This window comes from Mus musculus, chromosome 16 (genome assembly GCF_000001635.26).
Source record: "Mus musculus strain C57BL/6J chromosome 16, GRCm38.p6 C57BL/6J".
Taxonomy (NCBI): domain Eukaryota; kingdom Metazoa; phylum Chordata; class Mammalia; order Rodentia; family Muridae; genus Mus; species Mus musculus.
Genome location: NC_000082.6, coordinates 68,643,922 through 68,664,149, shown reverse-complemented (window position 1 = coordinate 68,664,149; position 20,228 = coordinate 68,643,922).

Sequence of the window (20,228 nt, the reverse complement as noted above, 5' to 3'; positions counted from 1 at the left end):
ATGGTTGAGATTACATGTGTGCAGCTTCCATGTCATGTTTAACAACAATATTTTAGCAAGCAAGCAAGGTCTCTTGGCTTTTACAATCATCTACCTTCTAATCAGAGATTTTCGCTGAGCCTTATAGATATACAGTGAAGAGATGTCATTTTTCCCCTGAGCAATACAAGGTCACTTATTATCCATATTTTGATTAATTGTCAATTTTTAATGGCCCCCAAAGCAGCCAAAAGAACCTCTTTTGATTAGAAGTGTGAGCAACACTTAGCTTTGAATGTCAGGATATTTAGAGTATCATGGCAAATTGAATTGAATTGTGATAACGACAGTTGTTGATTCTTTTCTACAGTCTGTGACCTCATTCTCTAATAATCAGCTACCTTAAACAATATCAAGCATATCATTGTTATTTTTGAATGGGCACTTAATCTGTTTGGACAGCTATTTTTTTTAAGCTTTCAGGCTGGTCTTTGCTGTGGCCTTTAAGCTTTACAGTTGTATAGGCAAATGTAATGAATTTCTTGCTTAGCATCTTGAACAACAGGTTCAGGTACTGGAGAAGCCCAGGGAAGCTCCAGTTCAGTTCCTTCCAGTACCCATGTCTGTTGTGCTTTCAGCAATGAGGTCTTACTTTCAAGTTCTGGAAGGGAAGCAGCAATATTCTATATTGTTTTGTGAGTCTCTTGAAACTCTTTGACCATTCAATTCAAAGGGAGGTTTTTGTTAAATAGTGTACAGCTCTTAGGGAGAAGAAGACATTAGCACCCAGCATGTAGTATGTAGTATCTATATATAATCTACATGTATTACATGCATATATATATATATATATATATATATATATATATATATATATATATATATATATGCATGTAAATGTATGTTTGTGTGTGTATTTTATAAAATTTATAAAATGTTTATATAATTTATAAAATGTTATCTATTCTATTATCTCAAAGCACAAAGTAAACTAGGAAAAACATGCAAATGCACCCTTGTGAGCTGAGCTCTATGGCTCCATCTCAACTCCCCAAGCTATTTTGTTCCCAACTATGGTGCTTATCTCAAGGGCTTTTCTTGTACCTTTAATGTCTTTTACATTTCCGTGTCATTGGCCTTGGTTAAAAATTCTTAAGGGGCTCATATACTTTATTAGAAATATTATGTATAGGGAATTAACTATAATGAAAGATTGCCTGCTAGATACCTCAGCCTCTCATACTTAAAACACCTTTTTGTTCCTGCCTAGATTCAGTTCCTGAGACCTATTGTGATGTTCACACTTCCTCAACATAATCCTTTCTATACTTCCTTTTAAATTCCTCACTCTCTGTTTTGTTAATGTCAATTTTTCCTTTTATGAAAACTAAGTGCTTAAATGTTGAAAATATTGCATTTTCATTATAATATGATGGGTGAAATACAATCATATATATTTATACTGTATAATCTTATGTTTGTTATATTTATAAGTGTGAACTGATTGACATACAAAAGATAACTAATACACCCTTCAGGTCACGTAAGATATATGTTACATTGCATCGTTTTGATTTTTGTATGGGTGGCAAACAAATGTGTGGTAAGCAAAATTTCTTAGAAAGCATCAAGTAGTCGTTACTTTTACTGAATCGAGAATGGATTATTTAAGTGTTTTCATACAGTATATTTTTATCATATCCTTAACCATCCGTAACACCTCCTTCATCTGCAACGCTAACACTAATTAACTCATGTTCTTTCTCTGTCAAAACAAAACAAAACAAAATAAAACAAAACAAAACAAAACAAACAAAAAAAAGGAAGGTGCTGGAGAAATGGCTCAGCCTTTAAGAGAACTGCGTTCGATCATGTTGTTACAATAGAATTTTCTTCCTTTTCAAGGCTAAATAATATTTTAGTCGCCTCTGAACTACGTGCGTGTGTGTGTGTGTCTGTTTGTGTGTGTGTTTGTGTATGTGTGTGTGTACGTAGCACACATATCAATTTTTGTGTTCATTTCTTGGCAGATATTTCTTTGCATGTCTTGGAAATTTTCAGTAATGCTGCATTAAAATTATGCATGTGAATATTTCTTTAACATACTGATTCCTTTATTCCTTTGGAAATAAGTGCAGAAGTACATTAATTAACTTGTATTAGTAATTTTAATAGAGTTTATCTCTCAATTAAATTTCAATTAATCAATGAACTATTTCATTTGCCTAGCATTCTCAGTAATCTCATTTTGCCACGAAATGAATTTGAAGGCAATCTCTAATTATCACAAAACAATTTTAGAATAAGGACAGAACATCCTATTGAATTAATTATTAATATTTTGACTTTAGTTTTTTATAAACAAATATAATGTGATTAATATTTCAGACATATATATCTAAACTTCTACATTTTTACCTCATTAAGAAGATATTGACATAGTTCTAATCTAGGTATACTGAAGATTTTGTTCTTGGTGAAGTTGTTTTGATTATTTCTTCTCATATGCTAATTAGTGAAAAGAAAATCTAAAAAGCAAACTTCTCATGATTATTTGATGAGTAAAACTTACTGTAAATGTGAGTTAATATTTGAGAATTTTAGTACATTTAGAATTTTGAGGAAATTAATAAAACTTTGATTTTGAGGACATTTAAATTGGCCTTGGTAGTTTTCCTAAAAGATGTATTAGGCATGCCTGTATTACGATTGGATATTTTGAGCCTACATTGACTAAGTGATTCAATGTAATTTAAATATTATTAAATAGTCTGTATTGTTAAATGTATACTAGCATATGTGGTAAAATTAAAATGTTTTGTACCGTTCATTGAAACATATTTTATATGTTTATTTCTTCCTGGAACACCATCATTATCACACTGTCAGATGTAAAGGCACTCTTGAAGTTGCACAATCCTCACTTATATGTACATTAAGATGCTTTTTACACAGAAGAGTATCAGCTTATATGAGAATTGTACCCAAAATTTAATTTCACATACAATGCTTAAAAACTGTCCCACATAGATAAAAATAGAAAATGGTGTTTGAACCTGCAATTATTTTAGATTAGAGAGTTGTAAGTATTATTTATATTTAATCACAAGTCCAATAATTTCCAAATATACTACACCAAGTATATAGCTTTGCAAAAAAAAATGCATGTTGCATAGAAAATAAGTTCTGTCTTCAAAGTAGAGTAAATAAAATCAGACTACAGCTGATTTAATTCCCTAGGAAGTTCTTATCATAACAACTCAAAAGTGATAGTGCCATGAATTTTAGTACAGATTTAAATGTCATGCTTGCCAATACATATTTTAAGTTTTCAATTCTTAAAAATTCAAAGATATATAAGAATCCAAAATATAAATGTAGGAATGCAAACTTAACCAGAAATAACACATATTAGTAAATATTTCTAATATAGCTATAAAGATAAGTGTGAAGGAGTATGGAAACTTTGTCTTACTGAAAAACTATTACTTCAAATAGTTTCAAATACAGTTACAATTTTCCTATTTTCTGAATACCAACAGTTGTAAGTTGTACTCTATTTTAATTTGCTACTCTGAACCCTTACACTGTAGAGTTCTTCTCTCATTGAATGGCATTTACCATGTGAACTTTCTGAGATTCCAATCCAATTGATGCAGATATATAACTGTCCTAATTATCAGAACGTATTTAATGTGAATATTCCCAAAAGGCCATATTTCAATTTTTCAATTCATTGATATTTTTATTATCTTTTACTTTTATCAAAAATAGATTTTTTTCTCAATATATCCTGATTATCATTTCTCCTCCCTCTGCTGCCCCAGTTCCTTGCCACCTCCCCTCCGCTCTGGAATCACTCCCTTGCATCTCTCATTAAAAACCAAAGAGGCTTTTATGTGATAGAAATAAAATGTTCTAATAGAGTAAATCAAATTTAAAACATAGGAAGAGGACAAAACAAACAGAAGAAGAAGAACACAAACACAAAGCTGGAGGTCATAATACATTCATGAAGGAATCATGTATTATAACATAGTCCTTGACTGGCAGCCTGTTGTGATTTAGATGGTAAATATACATTACTTAATGTGGGCCATCATGTTCCGGTGAACCTAGTTTATCTCTCCTACTTTGTGTGTACATTATTCTACATTATGTGCTTTTGCTGCCATGCTGGATCCCCCTCCAATACATTCAGGAATATCTACTAAAGACTATAGATTTATACTTGCAAGCAGCAGTTCATACATTTCTTCATTAACCATCTTTTCCTCAAATATTATTGTGGTAACAGCATAAAATGTAATAACACTGTAATGTTGCATTTGATGCATTTATTATTTAACGAGTTTTAGTCCTTTTCTGTCTTTTGGCAGGGAAAAAAGCAGAAAGTCTCAATCCTTTCAAAAGGGTGTCATGTATAAAAATTTTGAAAAAGTAGATGTCAGTTTTCTGACAAATGGGTTTCATTGCGAATTTGGCTTTTTCTAACTTAGAGAATTGCTAACTATTCCAAAAACTACAAAGTCCTGATTTTTGTTAGAAAACCATTCATTCATGGTCACAACACACACACACACACATACAGAGAGAGAGAGAGAGAGAGGAGTTTGACATTGTTATGTTCTAATAACAATCTTATCTCATTAAAAATCCTATTAGTTTATTTTACTTTCCACCTTTTTTATTGTTATCAAACTTCTTAGACATATATTTTGGAATATACTTTCAATTTAGATTTACATATATTTTAAAATAACTTTTCTTTGTTTAAAACAGTATTTTGTATTCTTTTACTCTATATTCAGTCTAGTATTAACTATTTAAACAAGATTATCAGTAAATCCATATAAAAAGAAACAAGATATTGTCAAATCGACATATAATTTACAGATTCCAACAAAATTATGAATCACATCCTAACAAAATATAACTAAAATTCTCTGAAAAAAAATCATTCTCCTTATATTGAGCTGTGTCATAGAATATGAAGCATGGTCTGTGTTAGGGAAAAGCACAAAGGAGGTGAACTTCAGCACTGAGAATCCTCTCTTTCAATGCCAATTTGATTTTAAAATTGAAGTATTTAAAGTATTGGTAAATAATACATAGTTGTGTTATGAAGTATTGATGAAAATTTTATAATTGCCATATAACTTAGGAAGATCTTCAACTGGTGAGATTAACTTTAGCGTGTAACAATAATCTTACCATGAATCTATGTGGCACAGCAGAATTCAAAGCAGTGTTTTACATGGCAGGCACATCACTATGGTAGATGTCAAATTTAACTTGCATTGTTTGGTCTCTGTATATGACACACTGGAAAATAAATAACATTCACAAGTAAAGTTTAAAACGAATCACGAAAAATAGTCCATTCCTTCAAATAGAAAGGAAGTCCTACTGGATGGTGATGAATAGCTTGTTTCCTGAGAGCTTGTCAGAGAACTCAGCTTTTCCGCATTAAAGTACAAGCTTCATCTGGAAAGCATTAATTTGAGAAGGAATAGAGTCAGAACTGGCCAGGCTGTCATAACAGACTTGACACCGTTTTGACAAACAAAGCCAGCATACCCCAGGGCATCAGGGCACAAGACTTCCCAAAGATCATGTGTACTTTGGCCATCTGTGTACTTTAAATTTCTGAGAACATTAAACCTCCCCAAACTGAATATTTTCTACAGATTTGATGTACTGGCATGCCTTCCTGAGACATAATATTACTTGGTGAAATTGATATATCCTTAAATTTTTTTTTGCCAAAATCAATTTCAGAATAAGGATCTTATTTTCCCCAGCTTTATTGTATCACTTCATATATGTATCACTCAATACAGCTCTAAAATATTTTTGCAAAACCAATTTCTGACTAAAACATCTTATTTCCTACTTTTCCTATCAATATATATATTGAGAGAGAGACAGACAGACAGACAGAGACAGAGACAGAGAGACAGACAGAGACAGAGACAAGACAGAGAGACAGACAGAGACAGAGTCATAGGGCATCTAAACTTTAGAAATGTTTCTGTAACAAAATAACTTTGAAATTTAAAAAAAAAGCAAATAAAAATACAAAGGGTGTGGAAATATGTCTTTTGTATAAGTGTTAATTTAAAATTCAAAAGAAGTTGTAGTCATTATGGTAGGTTTAAAAATACTAGATTAACCTTAAAAGAGCTGTTTTACATTTTCTTGTTTATTTGTTTGCTTGCTTGCTGACTTGCCTTTTAAGACAAGTAGCCCAGGCTAGCCCTAAGATTACTAAGTAACAATTTGGAAGCCTCCCATCAGTACCTAACAAGTTCTAAAATGAAAGATTTTTAGCCACAATACCTGGTGCTTGAGTTTATTTATATTGCTATCATTGTCTTGAGGCAGGAAATATAGTACAAGTCTGTAATTTAGATGCCTGAGAGACGGTGATAGAGAAATGTGAAATTGAAGTTCATCTCTGCTCCATGCAATATGGGATCTGGGAACCGAATTCTGGTCTTCTGGCGGACCATTAAGTGTTCTTAATCATTGAGATGTCACTCTCACCCCTCTTTCCTAAAAAAAATCGGATCCAGAATAAACCCTTTAGAATATCTGCAGGTCTACAAAATCTATAACTCATTCATCAATACATACATGCTCTTTGGTATGTGGTACCAGATGTAGGACCTCAGTATGGAAACCGATAGCCATCCCAGCACCTTCATCTGATTTATAATTTTGGAACCCTTTGTTTATAAGAGTATTTAAAGTTTGATTAATAAATTTATTTTTGTTTCTTGTGGTTGATTACGATGATGCTATTGTGTGCTTACTTGCTTTGGGAGTGGAGCTCTCTCTTAGGTCAATCAGGCCTGGAACTATGGTGCTTTGCTTTCAGTACCCTACTTGAAATTTCTATTTCGAGTCATTAAACCATTTTATATAAAATAAAATATGATGCAAGATTAGAATTGAAATCATGCTTTGCATGCTTAGATAATTTGAACCTGAAGAGAGAGCTTAGCAATTAGGAATACTAGTTGCTGTTGCAGAGGACCTAGGCACAGTTCCTGGTACCTACATGGCAGTTCACCCTGTGCATTATTCCAATTTCTAGAAATAACAGAACTTATCAAAACCTCTGAGGACACCAACACACACTTGGTCCATATGCATACATTCAGCAAAGCATTTATATACATCAATATTAAGATGTTTGGAAAATAGTAAGCACCTGGCCACAATGAAACAGAAAAACACAAAGCATGAGTTAAAATAAGCCAATTTAAACATGTTTAGTCCTTAGCAAAAGAGTGTGAAATGTGAGGAATTAAACTTGAATGGTTCTCCTACTTAACTGATGCAGTCAGACTTCAAGCAACTGAAGTAAGAGCTTTATACATCCTCTAAAGAAAATTTACCTGTATCTTCCTTTTGAAATTCCATGTGTGACAATGACTGAATCAAAATTTTGTGGATTTTTAATATATATTATAAACAGAACAAGAACTTCAGTGTAACTCATACAATAAGAATTATGAAACAATTCAGAGAGCAAAAAACCACAGTGCAAACATCTATAATATACTGAAGTCATTTATGACACAACCAATTTTAAAGTTGTTAAAATTAATTTTATTTAAATTGCTGTTATTGACTAGATAGTTAACATTTGTTATATATATAGAAGAGAGTTTATTCGGGTCATGGGGAGAGGAGTTAAGAGGGTAGTAGAGGCAGAGAAAGTCAGAAAGAGAGAGAGAGAGAGAGAAGGAGAGAGAGAGAGAGAGAGAGAGAGAGAGAGAGAGAGAGAGAGAGGAGAGAAGAGAGAAGAGAGAAGAGAGAAGAGAGAAGAGAGAAGAGAGAAGAGAGAAGAGAGAAGAGAGAAGTAGAAGAGTAGAGGAGTAGTGACCAGCCATGTACACGTGAAGAGGAAGGGAATGAGGAGAGGAGGGAAGAGAAGCAGAGAAAGAACAAGAGAGAAACAAGAGCCATTTGTTTTTCATTAATGTAATAATTAGTTAAGGATTTACAGAAGAGGTAGTGCTATGCATATGGGTCAATGTGTTCTTTTCTTATGACATTCCTAAAATGCCAGTTGTAAAGCAGAGAACATTTACTACCACATATAATTAAAGAACCTTAACTTGCTATAATTCACAGCTTACTGAGTATAAATGGCCTTTGACCACCACTCCTAACTAAGTAACTAGGTAACATTCCTGCTCTAATCTCTAAGCTCGCATTTACAGTTAGGTGGAATTCTGTTTTGGGATTGTGTGTGGGTGGTCAGAGTGCATAGGTAACAATAAAGGCCATTTACAAACTTAGATGCAGTGAACAGAACACAGTACTTGGAAGCCAGAAAACGGGTACGGCTTCCCTTACCAAGTAAGTTTTAGTGAAACTTAAACACTTCGTTAATGGTTTACATTTTATATTTCAAAAAGACACCCCACTTTATTGTTTGTTAATATAAATTCAATGAAATAAGTTAAAGTTTAGTGCTTGTTAAAATATTTTTATCATTATAGTTAGGAACTTTGCTCAAAACTAACATGTTTAGAAATTTTATATTGGATAATAATCTGTGAACATAAATAATAACTTGATTTTAAATATTTTAAGTTCAAATTCATAAACCAGTAAAGCTTAAGTATTTTGATGATTTATACTGCTTTTATTCTTGTCTCAACAATCTAGAAACAGTGTACACATTATTCTGGTTGAATATTAAATAAATAAATAAATTTGTATTTAAAATAGAATTAATTTGTCAAATATATATATATATATTAATATGTGATATACCTAGTATCAAATATATTACATTTTTATTTAAAATATATAATATAATGTTTCATAAATATTCATAATATTATAATAAAATTTCTAGTATACATCCAAAGATACAAACCCTTTTATCTTACTTAGCGAACCACAGTATATTGTTTGAACTTAGTTTATAACATGGATATGAGTCTTTTTAACTTACTTTTTTAGGCTTTCATTGAAAAATATCTCCTTAGAGTTCTACAAATTTCTTAAATCTGCTTGAAACATTATTTTCAACAAGAACAACTCACAGAATCATGTGAATCTAATCAGAGAGAAACTCTTTGTATGCCTCTTTAAGCTATATTGTAGCACTCTGGCTCACTGCCTGGCAATATAATCCTCTTTCACCTGCATATCAGGGATATACTCCCACAGAAGTATGGGGATTAATAAAAAGTCATTAATAGTATCTTCTATGTGCTTCCTTGTTCCAAAACAGTTCAATAGACAATATTTTTTTATTACTTAGAATCTTTCCAAAAGGCATATAGGTAACAGCAATCTTAGAGATAAGAAAACTAATTCAAAGGGATTAAAAGTCTACCAATATGATGTCAAATATTTGCTTGAAGAGTGAAAAGCCAAAATGTTCAATTGGTTGTTTCATTGGGTCACTAGAACAAGTAGAGGGAGAGCCTGTACCCAAAGTTCTTATTAAACGAAGAGCTCTTCTTGATGAACTCTATTATAAGTCATTACGATTTAGATCAACAACAGATAACCGAAGTATAGAACACCCAAAACAGCAAGCCCTAAAGAAAAAGAAAGAAACCTTTTCTGGTTTGGCTGTAATGGATTGTGACTTTAATCACTACAGAGTTGCTGAGTTTTTAGCAGTCAATTATAATCTCTTGAATTATTTTCCTGAATGCATTTTCACAAATTAAAATAAAAACAACAACACTTTCTTAACAAAATTTAAAGAAATGAGAAATGAGTTAGTGATTAAGAATGATATTTTGCTTTTCAGAAAACTTAGATTTAATTCCTAGCACCCATATCAGACACCTACCAACCTAGTATGTCCAGTCTCAGGGAATCTGATGGATTTTGACTTCTACAGGCATCCCCACAGATGTGGTATATTAATCTACTTCAGGTATTCATACACAGGCATAAACTAAGTCATAGAAAGTATTGATGAATCATGTTTGTACACATGCTATTATTCTTAGTGAAGCCATTTTTTTGTCCCTTTCCCAGTGTCCAACACCCTGGTTTAAAATACAATTATAAGTCTTTCAAGAACCATTGCTTTGCTTTCTAAAACAGAATTAAAGTTCTAAGAACTAGACATAAAACACAAATTCTCTTCCATTATCTCCTTTCCCTGCTCTCTAATGACTGAAAACGATTTTTCGCTGTCCAATAATTGTATGATATATCCCTAATGTACATAATTGTATGAGAAATGTATCAAGTTAAAATGTGTTTTTAGGTAATCTGTCTAATTGCTTGGATACTTTACTATTTCTAAAAAGTACTCAAAAGTGTACTATTTTGTTATACATAGCTTAATATTTGAATCATTTTCTTAAGAAAATATTGGCTTTGGTAACATTGCAAAGATAAGATAATCTTCCACAGTGCCTTCATTAGGTAAATTGTATGGATTTCTTACACTTTCTCATAACAACTTGACAGAACCTTCACATAAGTCTTCAAATTAGGTATAATTACATTTTAAGTAAAGTTGCCTGCACTTTTCTCATTAAGTATGTAATTGACAATTAAAGTTTTGTAGAAATTGTATTCCTCATTATATTTTTAAAAACTTATGATTCCCTGGGTATTTGCTGAACTTGTTTGTAATAGCTGAGGTAAATTGGCAGTTAGCTATTTTCCCTTTCTAACAACAGAAAATTGTTCTTTGTGGAGGTGACTGTGTGCTGCTCTTCATTGGTTTCTGCCGAGTTAGGATTCATTCTAATACCAATTTGCTTCCTGCCCATCGAATAGGCTTGCTCAGTGTTTTATGAATGTGTTCTGAATGCATTTGTTTCTGGTAGCATCCTAAACATGGCAACATCAGGAGCATAAACATGAAGCAAGGTATTTCCAATTCCCCTTCATTGGAATTATAAAAATGACATACAACTACATCGTATAACCTTATGAAATAATGACTAGAATCACTTTTTATTTCTAAATCATCTAGTCTCTTAGCTTTGAAATATACAAGGTTCAACTCATTGTCAGGGATTCTCCTAAGAAGGGGTTGCCCCTATACTTCTGAGCATTTTCATTTCTGTTTCAAATCATTGAAAATCCTTTAAAATGTCTTTGATTTTTAAAAAGGTATTAATATTTATATATATATACATATTCACATCTAAATTTTATTGATATAATATTTGTGGTTTGATTTTAATTTTACTATTCTCTTGTATTCAATCCCTGATATTCTCTTGTGAAGAACAATTTATAGTGGAATATTTGTGGCTCCTGTTGAAGCAAAGAGAACAAGTTGTGTGAACCCATATGCTTTTTTTACTTCTCTTTCAGCTTTACTTCCTTTCAGTTTGTAACTGACACATTTATCTTTTAGTGAAAAAAATAAACGGAGTGTCTTCTAGAGATCTTCTCATTTTAATAAATGCCTTATAAGCCACCATTTGACCCATTTTGTCTTGCTATGAAAAGGTGTTTTCTATGTAGCTGCTTTCCATGTTCCTGGAGGTCATCAGTACCTGGTATGGTACAATCTGATCATCCTTAGCAAAGTGCATTTTATTATAACCTCTAAGAGGAAACAGGAAGAAACAGAACAAACTTAAGTATTTAGAAATATCATTTGTCATTTTTAAAGTCTTTGGTGTCTTTCCACCAAATCTTGGTTTCCACTTCTCTCTGAAGATCTAACAAACTATGAGACAGAGCCATAAGATGGTGACAACTATCATATGGGCTTGCCTTGACCCAATCAGGGTGAAAGGATACTGTATGATCCCATTAAAAATCCATATTAAAATCAAGTTGTTTTCTCTACTATCCCTACTTCATAGATCATGCATAGAGACACCAATTATGAAGTTAATGGGCACAGAGATATGTTTGGTAGTTGAATTTTATATCCACAGTCTCCATTCCTTGTTGTCTGCATTACATTCGAGGTAATAACTTTGCAAATTTATATTTTTTCTCAAAAATCAGGAGGTTTTATCCTTTTAGTAGAAGTATCCCTGCATTGTCAAATATGCACCTTTTTCCTGTGTGCTGTGGTATATTTGCTTCAGTTTCAACATTACAGGATTTAGGAAAAAATTCCCGTAACTCGACCAATAGCAATGTATAAAATACTTAATCTAGTTTAAAAATAAATTATTTCATTTCATATGTATGGGTGTTTTGCCTGCAGGTATCTCTGTGTAGCATATGCACGCCTGGTGCTGTGGAAGGCAAAAGAAGGAATCAACTCCCCATTTACAGAATTTACACATGTTTGTGAGCTGTCATGTGGGTATTAGGAATCAAACACTGGTCCTCTGAAAGAAGAGTCATTTCTCTTAACCACTGAACAAACTGTCCAGCCAGAGTGTATAAAATAATTTAATAAATGTTAGTGTGAAATCTTATCCCAAAAGAATTTGGCCTAATTCCGTGGTAGTTGTTCAAAATCCATCAGTAGCTATTACTTCACAGTATATAGCTCACCTAGTCATAATTTTTCTTGAAGAGGATGCTAAGATAAATCAAGTAACCACATAGTTTAATGACTTGTAGGATATCACTATCCCGGTAAAAAGAAACAGATTTTTATTAACTGTTCTGCTATCTAAAACATTGATTTCAAGTTGGAAGGCTCTGCATATTAATAAGAAAATGCCTGTAGACTATGAAAAAAATCTATTCTGATAAATTGTAAGAAATGTGATCATTAGTAATGGACGCAAGTAATATCCCATGGAAAAACAAATACAGAATCTAAATAACACATCCACATACGTGGTATAGTGATTAACTTTGTCAAAGGTTATTCTGTTTTTGTAGCATGTTTCGATTTGGATAGAAAATAAAGGATCCAGTGTAAAAAGCCCCTTCTGTAATCTGTGGCAGTTAGAGAAGTGATTGGATTTGTATGGACTCTGACTTTAGAAGTAACTTAAACTATTAGTTAATTAATAATTTCATAGCATTATTGGGAGGTACTGGAGTGCCAGCTAGTGTCAGTCACGTGCTTTCCCTTATGTCACGGGTCTCCGGCCATTAGCTGGTCCCTCCAGTAATTTGAAATAAAGAGAGAAAGAGAGAAGGAGAATGGAGGCAGACATGAGCCAAGTGTGCCACGAACCAGCCACAGGTAATTATGATATCTGAAGGTTAGAATAATTGGGATAAAGCTTTTATCATTATCACTTGGCTCTAAAATTATTGTATTGGGATCTTGTAAATTGTGATTTTACTGTTACATAAATCTGATTGGTTAACGATAAGCCTTAAGAGTTTTGATTTTACTAAGTAGAAGGGTGTTGTGATAGCTGACATTGGGGTGGACGTTCCTTGAGTGGTTGAGAGAGGAACGTGGGAGCTCAAACCCTGCCTGGGAGTTGTAAAGATAGAGCAGTGGGGCAGAGAGTTGCCCTCACCAAATGTGGGAATGTGCCAGTTCTGCCAAGGGACTCCGGAGCTCCATCACAGAGAGACCACAGATTTGAGATCACCCAGCTGGAGCCATGTGGTGGTAAGTGGTAGTGCAGTAAGCCAGGAGGTCCCCTTTTTAAAATATTTCTGTGGAGGGTAGCTGGAGAGAGTTATCAGGAGCACAGGGGCAAGGTTGGGCCCGGCCAGGGAGTTGGTGGGATGAGAGAAACAGTAGTGCAGGGGAGTTGGAGGGTTCATTTTTTAAATATATCCTGCAACCTTTATTCCAGCATGTCTTATAGGCTGGACTAATTATAGGTCAAAGGCTTTGTGATTGGGTTGGGGATCCAGGGCATCCACTGGAAATCTTAACTGGATACGGGAGATGGCCTGTTCAGGCTCTGTATTCCCTATGAATAGGAGTCTTCACTAGGTTCATTATCTTGGGTTACTGAGACTCTCCATCACACTAGTTTCATAGCTTTTCCTTGAGATGCCCCCCAATTCTGATCATATCTCCCCGTACTGTTTCTCTCCATCTTCCACCCACCTGATCACTCCTGTTCCCATCCCCAAGTGCCCCCAGTCTCCCCCCAAATATCTATTCTGTTTTCCCTTTCCAGGAAGAGTAACATGTCTCCCCTTGGCCCTCCTTGCGACTTAGTGTCTCTGAGTCTGTGCATTGCAGCTGGTTATCCGTTACTTAACAGCAAATATCTACTTATAAGTAAGTGAGAACATCACAATGTTTGTTTCTCTGGGTCTCTGTTACTTTACTCAGGCATTATATTTTTGCTTTTCTAGTTCCATCTATTTTCTTGCAAATTTTTTTTAAACAGTTGGGTAGTTCTCCATTGTGTAAATGTACCATGGGTAGTTCTCCATTGTGTAAATGTACCATGGGTAGTTCTCCATTGTGTAAATGTGCCATGCCTTCTTTATGCATTCTTCTGCCTAGGGACATCTAGTTTGTTTTCAGTTTCTGGCTCATTTAAATAAAGCTGCTATAAACATAGTTGAGCAAATGGTCTGATTATAAGAGTATATGCCCAAGAGTGGTGGAGTTGGGCCTTGAGGTACAATTCCCAATTTTTTGGGAAACCACTGTATTGATTTTCAGTGTACAAGTTAGAACTCCCACCATCAATGAACGACCACTCTCATTCTCTTCATGCCCTTGACAGCATGAGCAGTCACTTGTGTTTGTTATATGAGTCATCATGACAGGTATAAGATAGAATCTCAAAGTAGTTTTTATTTACCTTTCCCTGGGGACTAAGGATGTTGAAATTTTTATAAGTGCCTTTTTTTTCCCTTTCTTTCTTTCTTTCTTTCTTTCTTTCTTTCTTTCTTTCTTTCTTTCTTTCTTTCTTTCTTTCTGCCATTCAAGATTCCTCAATTGAGAATATTCTGTGTTCTGTTTAGATCTAGAGCCGATATTTTACTAATTTTTTTGTTGTTTTTTGTTTTGTTTTGTTTTGTTTTGTTTTGTTTGTTTGTTTGTTTGGTTTGTTGATGTCTAGTTTATACATGAGTTCTTTATAAATTTTGAAATTAGCTTTCTTTCTGATAGCTGGTTAAAATCTTTTCCAATTCTGTAGGATACCGTTTTGTCCTATTGAGAATGTCCTTTGACTAACATAAGACTTTCACTTTCATGAGGTTCCATTTGTAATTTTTGATCTTATTGTCTGTCCTTTTGGTGTTGTTCTCAGGAAATTTCCTTCTCTGTCAATGCATTCAAGGCTGTTTTCCCACTTTCTCTTCTATTAGATTCTGTGTTTCTGGTTTGAAGTTGAGGTGTTTGATCCATTTGGTATTTAATTGTGTGCAGGGTGGTGGATATGGGTCTATTTTCATTTTTCTGCATGCTGACAGACAGTTCAACCAACACAGTTTGTTCTCTTCTTTTGGTATGAGATTATTTCCTGTGTTTTCATGAGTGTTGTTAATCTCCTTGTGTTGGAGTTTTTCTTTTAATACCTCCTATAGGGCTAGATTTTTTGGATAGATATGGTCTAAATTTGACTTCTTCATAGACTATCTTGATTTCTTCATCTACAGTGATTGGAATGTTTGCTTGGTATAGTGGCTTAGGCTGACATCTACAGTGTGAACACATCTTCCTGGGCTCTTCTAGCTTTTAGAATCTCTATTGAGAAGTCAGGTATTGGGGGTCAAAATGGGGTCCTGCATCTTGCTCAGAGATCTGGTTGAGTTGGACAAGGTGAGTTTGAATGCTTGCATCCCCATAGCACTGCTGTGCAGGCATTGGGCTGTGAGAAACCACAGGACCACAGGATCTCATTTTGGCAGTAGGAAAGGCACAGTCTGAGGTCCCTGCAGAACCTGCAGGGGTTGGCTAGGTTCCCTGAAGCTGCACAGAAGTTGGGTATGACGGGTTCTCACTCTGGGACACCTCAGATGCCACATGCAGCAGAAGAGCTGAGATGGAGACCCCCTTTCTTCCCCCTACATCTCCCACAGATACACTCTGGCTTGAAGTCGAATGTAAAGCTCAGGAGGAGAGCTCCAGCTGGTTACTGTGAGAATGAGAGTCCTTGTCTGGCTAGGTTGGCTGCTTGGCTTGGTGGAAGCTATGGCTGGAGCACAGAGAGGGCCTCCCTGTGCGAGGTTAGACAAACAGATCCTTAGGGGAAGACCTGTTCCATTGCTCCAGCACAGTGGATCCTGATGAGAAGTAGCACTCCATGCTTTTAAGGCATTTATTGTAAAAGGCAGGGAGAGGGAAAGAGTAGATCCATGGCCACATGGAAAGAGGGGGGAAGGGAGGGGAAGCAGGAGGGTGAGAGGCAAGAGTAAGAGAGTAAGAGCAAGAGTATAAGAGAGTAAGGGAGGGAGGAGGGGACAAAAAGCTCTATTTGTAGTGGGCTGGGCCATCCTGGCTATTGCCAGGTAACTGTGTGGGGGAGCATACCTGGTTGTTGCTAGGTAACTGTGGGGGTGGAGTCCAAACGAAAAAAAAGGAGCTTGGGGCACTGACCATGTGACTGATAGCCACATACCTCTCTGTGGAAAGACAGGGGTGGGGGCCTGTGGGACGCTGTAGCTGGGACTGGAGCCAGTGTCCCAGGAGGCATGGCCAGACACCTGCCATCCCTTAGGTTCACCGGGGTTCAAGGTCTGTGCTCAACCTGGGAACAGGCTGTCTGTGCATGTTTTGTCTTGGCTTTTTGTTTTTTGTGTTTTTGTTTTTGTTTTTGTTTTTGTTTTGTTTTTTGTTTTTTTGTTTTTTGTTTTTTGTTTTTTGTTTTTGTTTTTGTTTTGTTTTCTTTAAGGGATTTATTTGCTCCCATTGTTTGTTTTCTTGCATTTCCTTACGGGACTTGATAATGTTCTCTTTAAGGACACTTATCATCATCATGAAGTTCATTTTAAGGTCATTTTCCTTTGCTTCAGCTGTGCTGGAATATTCAGGAATTGCTGTAATCAGATAGTTGGACTCTGGTAGTGCCTTAATATCTTGGCTCTTGTTGATTGTATTCTTACACTAGAATCTATGCTTCTGGGTCTGGCGTTGGCTTTAAGATCATTTTCTGGGCTTATTATTGTTGAACAGACATTTTTAAATTTGGTTTCTATTTCCTGTCTGGTCTTCTGGCTTGAATGATCTTTGGTTCTGGTAACTCTACAAGCATGTAGATCCAACAGGATGTCTTTACTGGGGTTCTTAAAGCCCCTGTGACCTTTGGAGTTTGGGGTGTCTGCATTGCCTCTGAGATCTTGGGTTCTGGGAGCTGGTCTGACCTCTATGGTTCTAGGTAAGAGTGTACCCTCTGGGGTTTTGGATACCAGTGTGGCTTCTGGTAGAAAACAGGGCTTCTGCCAGAGTTATGGCTTTGTATGTTAATGTCTGTGGTTGAGTCTTATTTGGAGCCTTGGGTACCTGAGTGGCCTCTAAAAGAGCAGGGGCCTGCTGATGGGATAGTGGGAAATTATTTTCTTTTTAAGTTGTTTATGTCAAGTCATTATTCATGTTGGTAATTTCCTAATATAATAGAAAAACACACCCTGCTCAGTCAAAGGAAGACATAATGAAATTTAAATGTTTTACTTAAAAAAAAAAAGAGCTTAGTCTTCTTAGTTAAAGTCTATAATACTCGTGCTCAAAAGACTGAGGTATGGGAATTAGTTTGAGTTAAAGACCAAAAAGAGCTTCATACTACAGTATTAATCTTAGATTTCGTAATAGGCTCAGAAAATAGAAACCTAAATTGCTCTGAAAATCTTGAATTGTGTAGTAATTAAAATTAAATTTCTATATATTTTTTCTTGCAGAATGTACATAAATCATATAATAAAATATTATATTATAAACTAAGTCTAATTTTTCTAACAAATAAAAAAATAACATACTCATATGTTAGGGTACACATTGAGTTTACTCCGAGAAGCCCTTTTATGCATGGGCAATGGTTACTGCAGAAGCTCATAAATGTGTAAAAGTATGAAAATCAATTGAACAGACAGCAATTAATAGGACTTCTATGTCTTCAGCTCCAAATCTCAGTAAGCAGAAAAACAGGGTGGAAAGATCCTAAGAGCTGATCAAAGTAGTGAGGTAGTGTGAGAATTGCATTCTCTATCCTATGGCTGTTGAGTGTATCTAAATAAGACCAGATCAAAACTAGCCCTACCAACACCCATTTATGTGGAAAGATGGGACCATGGAACCACTTCCTACAAGACCTATTGGCAGATTATTATACCTAGGGTAGAGAGTTTACTACTCTAAGACCCATAAGCAGTTAGTCAATTGTAACTATTGAAGATGTTAAAGATCTCACCCTTTTGTAAATAATCTCCCATCCTGAAGTCTGAAACAGTAAGAAAACTCAAGTCATCAAAAATAATAATTACAGAAGAGAGATTAGGTAGGAAGAGGAAGAAAATAGGTATGGGAAGAAAAGAACAAAACTGAGTAATGAGGGTTCATATAATAAAAAATAAGTCATATATATGTATAAAATGCCATATGAAAACCCACTATCATGCATGCATCACAGATGATGATAGTTTTTAAAATATACTGATTGAAATCTCTGTTGAAATTCTATGTTTGTAATTAACCAAATGCTGTCTGTATAGGTAACTTAATTTTAGTTGATAATGAGTTTATCAGTAAAACAAAATTTTTGTTTCTGGTAAAATTAAAAACTCCAATAAAATGTGAGAAAACACACATGAACTCTCATAGATATAGATACAGATACAGATACAGATACACATACACATACGGATATATACATATACATATACCTACATATACATACATATACATATATATATACATATACATGTACATATTTATGTATTCTGTCAACAGAAATGTAAATAGACACATATGAGTTTTATAAATAAAATTCTACATTGTCTACAAACATGAATGCATGAAGGGATTGCACAGAATTAACCATGGAACCATGATATTAAGGAGGGGAACATAAGAAATGCTTGTCTATTGGTTTTCCCATATCCACCCTAATCCAGACAAAGCTTGTATGCAGGACAAAAATAGAAATTCTATTCCAAATTAAGAAATGCTTGTCTATTTGGTTTTCCCATATCCACCCTAATCCAGACAAAGCCTGTATGCAGGACAAAAATAGAAATTCTATTCCAAATTGCAGAGTAACTATTTGGCAAACAGTTCCGATTAGTGTAAAATGATCCAATTAATGCACCCCACAAAGGACTAAGAACAAATACCAATATCAAACACTGTTGCAGAAAGGAATCTTTGAAGTGGCTGTTTTGAACAGACTATTAACAACAGGAAATTTCGCTGAAATGTAACCAACCAGATGCTTGTGCTTGGATACAGCAAATAAAAAAGATTGCATTGCTATTAGAAAGGTAGCATAAATTTCCAGTCTATGTCACTTAGTGTTACCAAGAGACTCACTGAGGAAAATTCTGATTTTCTTTGAGGCTTTTCTAATTATTTTTATTTCCTGTGCTTCATTTAATTTTAGTTGGCAGAGTTCACGGTGAATCTTGAGATGGGAGACATTTAGTCCCCAAAGTCGATATAACCTAGCCTCTTGAACTTGCTGAGAAAAATAAATAAGAATATAATAACCAGTGTTTAACTGTAGAAATTGCTTCTGCAGGGATAAGGATTAAGATATTGCTCTTTCATCATTTGGATGATATACTTTAAACATTGGATGGTTCTCCAAATGAGACAATGTTGTTTAGAAATGAAACTCTGACTACAGGATTTAGAGCAGTGAAATTATTGTGGAATACTATAATGTTACATATATGTTTAAACTATGAAGTATAATTTGTCATAATGTATCAATATTTGCTCATCAACTGTAACTATTTATGCCACTAGAAACAGAAAAATTGGGCTGGCAATATGGCTGAGCAGGAAAATAACTTCAGTCTCACTTGGTGACCTGGAACCTGCCTGATAGAAGCAAAGAAATGACTCCTGAAAAAGAAATGACTTCTTCATACATGATATGATATGTATGTGTGGGTGTGTGTGTGGGGTAGTATGTTTGTGTGTGTGCATGTATGTGTGTAAGAGAGAGAACACATTTGTGATGTGTGTACAGACAAGCACACACACAAACACCCACAATAAATAAATGAAGAATGAATGAATGTAAAACTAAGCGCAACTGAGAAGACAGGATGGCAAATAATACTGAAGTTCTCTGAAAATCAAAACTACTCAGCAAGAAGTTGCACTCAGTAAAAATACTTGACATTTAGTAGTTGCTGTACACTTTGGTAAACACAGTATAAACAGACGCATTGTGTACACACACACACACACACGTATGTATGTATATGACTGTTTCACAAAA